General features: G+C 39.8%; 1 long non-coding RNA gene across 1 annotated transcript in view; it reads right to left on the reverse strand.

Annotated features, from left to right (window-relative positions):
* The window catches only part of LOC144286924 (uncharacterized), a 1,061,786-nt gene that overhangs the window by 356,440 nt on the left and 700,990 nt on the right, over positions 1-4,356 (reverse strand). The gene's annotated exons all lie outside the window — the stretch shown is intronic.

Raw genomic sequence — 4,356 nt, forward strand, 5'->3', positions numbered from 1 at the left:
GAGAGAGGCAGAGACACAGGCAGAGGGAGAAGCAGGCTCCACGCAAGGAGCCCGACGTGGGACTTGATCCCAGAACTCCAGGATCACACCCTGGGCTGCGGGCGGTGCTAAACCGCTGCGCCACCGGGGCTGCCCTCAACATTCTATTTTAATTATAATTATTGTCTTGGTCACCACACTTTTTTTTTTTTTTTTTTTTTTAAAGATTTTATTTATTTATTCATGATAGTCACAGAGAGAGAGAGAGAGGCAGAGACACAGGCAGAGGGAGAAGCAGGCTCCATGCACCGGGAGCCCGACGTGGGACTCGATCCCGGGTCTCCAGGATCGCGCCCTGGGCCAAAGGCAGGCGCCAAACCGCTGCGCCACCCAGGGATCCCCACACTTATTATTAGATCCATGATTTACATATTTAAATTAAAGAAATGTTATTAGATACTCTTTAAAATTTTTAAATGCAAGTTTCCATTATTCAGTAAGTAAATTTCTTAGTGAGGAGGTTTTTTTCTTTCTCCTCCCTACTGATGAAGCAACATTATACATTCATTTAATTGTTATTAGTCGATAACACATTACTGAAATTATTACTCTCTAATCAACCATGGATTTACTTGTGTGTCTGTCATCAGAGTTGGTTAGAACGCCCTGACGATAACTTCAACCAGTTATAGGAAGATGAGTAAACTAGGGCTTCATCTGGTTGTGTCAATGTATCTGACTTAACCTTTGGAGCAAGGACCCTTGTGACTGCTTCTTATACATGGTGCAGCATTACTGACATCTTTTGCCCTTGTTTTAAGGATAATTGCTGTACTTGCACCAGCCTGGGGTTTCTTTTACAGCCACCTGCTATTCACATGTTCAATCTTTTTATCTAGAATCACAAAACTGCAGCTCTCAGGCTTATTGACACTGCCTAATATATGAATTATTTCTTCCAGTTATTCAAGTCCTAGAGACTTTGAGTCAAGTATACTAAAAATAAGGTAGATGGGACACCTGGGTGGCTCAGTTGGTGAAGTGTTCAACTCTTGATTTCGGCTCAGATCAAGCCCCACATTGGGCTCTGTGCTGGGCATGAAGTCTGCTTAAAATGCTTTCTCTCCCTTTGCCCCTCTCCTAACTTGCACACTCAATCTCTCTCTCTCCTCCTCCTCTAAAATAAATAAATAAATCTTTAAAAATAAATAAAAATTAAAAAGTAAGGAGGCAGCATTCAGCATCTCTGTTAAATGGTGCCCTTGAGTTTCTAAAGCAGACTTAACTGAATATGTCCCAAACTTGCATGGTTCCAATGTACCATTCACCCAACTCTTACTTTAAAAATCCTATAACGGGATCCCTGTGTGGCTCAGCGGCTTGGTGCCTGTCTTTGACCCAGGGCATTATCCTGGAGTCTCGGGATCGAGTCCCATGTCAGGCGTCCCGTGTGCAGCCTGCTTCTCCCTCTGCCTGTCTCTCTGTCTCTCTCTCTCTGTGTCTCTCATGAATAAATGAAATAAAATCTTTAAAATTTTTTAAAAAATCCTATAACTATTGCAGGGAATGCCTGGGTACCAAATGTATTAATTATATATGTTTATTAGAGACCTTTTCCCAATTTCAACATGTTTAAGTAGAATTGCTTTTCAAAGTGATAATTTTGTTTTGTCTTTGCTAATTACAAACTCTTTGACTTCAAGGTTCTTATCTGATCAGTTCAAGTACTATGATCATCTCAGAGGAACCATAGGGAGACCCCTGGCTCAGCCTACCCCAGAATGGCTAGGGAACCTAGGAGCATCAGGAATGCACAGAGGGGGACGTCTAATTTAACGTTTTGTTTGGAGAAGAATCTATTGATTAGGCTATAATCCTATCTTTCAAAACCAAGCAGTATTAGGAATAGAGGCCCACATGGGAGAAAACACATGCATACACACATACACACAGACTTAGACGCACATGCATGCACACAAAGCTATGGAGGTGGAAGAGTCTAGTAGAAAATTTGGTAATTTTGAATTTAAAAGGTCTAAAGGCCTGAGTTTACATTTTAGCTCACAATTGTACCAGATATTTTTACATGAGGTAGTCAACATTTCCTCGCTTCAGTTTCTCCTTATAAAAATAGAGATGTTATGCACCTATAGACTGACCACTTGCTCATACAGCCATGTGTCAAATTATAGCTACTAGTGCTAGGAAGGAAAATGAAATTATGAGGCTAGTGGCTGGATCATGGATTTTAGCTGAAGGAATAAGAATGAAAGTTTAGGCAGAATTTGCCTCTGTATAATTTATTTTGAACAGGATCAACTTATTATTTACTTATTCTATAATAATATGTTAATTATTCAGAAAAAACACAAATTATTTTATATATTGGTGTATATATATATACACATATATGTATGTATATGTATGTATATATATGGTATATATATATACCATATAAAGTATTTATAAATGTACAAAATACTTATAAGTAAGTGGTAAGCATAATACGATCCTGCCATCTTGTGGTAGCGTGACATTTAACAGCCATATTATTTCCCCTGATGTAGTGGGTTTTATCTTAATGCCATGGCTCCAGGGCACCTTTCCCCAAAATAAGGAAAGCAAAAGAGGTAGATGATGATAGATGATAGATAGATAGATAGATAGATAGATAGATAGATAGATAGATAGAAAAACAGAAGGGTTTTTATCAGCATACACATCATTTGGTGTATACTTATTTAGCAACTTTGATGCTTTTCTTTTTTGGAAAAGGATGAATGTAATTTTTTTCTTAAGATTAAACCCGTTTATTGATTCTTTAACATCATTGATTAAGTGCTTTCTATATATTAGGCACTGTGCTAGACCTGAGATACGTGGTTTAACAAGAATATGTGCCTGTCCTCAAACAGCTCAAGATCTAACTGAAGGTAAATATTGTTACAATGTAAGGGTGATGATCAAACGATTTACAGAAATTCCAAGGTCAGCCACCGGGCTCAGAATGGTGCCCTCGGGGGTGGGCACCATGGAGGGGGTGGGGTGGGGGTAGGGAGGGTCTTGAAAAAAAGAAAACATGAGAACTGAATATTGACAATTAGAAAATAATCTAGATTCGCCTAGATTAATCTGTCTAGAAACCCCCCAACCAGAGGAAAACTGGGAAGAAATAAGGTACGGGAAGAAGTGGAATCAAAGCAGAGGGAATATCATGGGTAGAGAGGAGGAGTAAAAATTTTAGTCAGATTTCTAATGTCTTTATGATTGATTTGCCAGGTATCCCACCAGGTGCCAGGGTGTCACAGGAGACAAGGCACACATGCAAATAGTATCTTATAAGGGAGGTCACATATGGGAGATGAGTGAGAAAAAAGGGGGAGTAGATTGTCCTGAAACAAAGGGATTTGCTCTGATTTTGAAGGTCAGAGAAGACCAAGATGACAAACTAAAATTTAATTTAAAGAACGAAGTAAAAAAGACAGTTAATCAGGGACACAAGGGAGCAGGGGAAGGATGGGTAAGAGGATGAACTAGGCACTGGGGACAATGTGAACCTTGGAACTACGTACGTTCACCATTAATTAGCCTTTTCCCCAAGAAACAGAAGGAAATTGGACGTGAGTAGACCAGGAAATGCAACAGTAATGTAATGATGTGATGGGCAGAATAATGTCCACTCTCCAAGAGATTTATATACTAATCCTGGAACTTGTGAACACTTATCTGGTGAAAGCTAATTAAGGTTGCAGATGGAATTAAGATCGTTAATCCACTGACCTTCAAATACAGAAATGATCCCAATCTAATTATGTGAGCTCTTAAATGTAGGGGAGGGAGGAAAAGAGTAAGGTAGACAGACGAGATAAAAGGAGGAAAAGTCTAAGAAATGATGAGGAATTGACGCATCACTGTTGCCTCTGATGATGGATGAAGGAGGTCATGAGCCAAGGAATTTGGGTGGCATCAAGCAGCTAGAAAACGCAAGGAAGTGGCTTCTCCTGTAGAGCCTATAGACAGGAACACACCCAGCTCCACTTCTTGATTTTAGCTCAGTGAGATCTGTGTTGGATTTCTGACTTAAAGAAGTATACGAGAATGCGCAGAATACATTTTGGCTGTTGTAGGTCACTGAGCTTGTGAGAATTTGCTTGGGCAGCAACAGAAAATTAACACATTAGATGTGTTGTCAGTGGGGAGATTAGGGCAGCTCTCTAGGCTGTGTTTTGGATTTTATTTTTTGTGGCCAACAGGGAGCTATTGTCTATTTCAGGAAAGAAGATGACATCGTCCAGTTTGCATATTCAAAGATCACGCCAACTGGCCTCACTGAGAATTGGTGAGTGGGAGCAATAGTGGACACAAGGAAACATGTAA

This window comes from Canis aureus, chromosome 16 (genome assembly GCF_053574225.1).
Source record: "Canis aureus isolate CA01 chromosome 16, VMU_Caureus_v.1.0, whole genome shotgun sequence".
In the NCBI taxonomy this organism is placed as follows: Eukaryota; Metazoa; Chordata; class Mammalia; order Carnivora; family Canidae; genus Canis; species Canis aureus.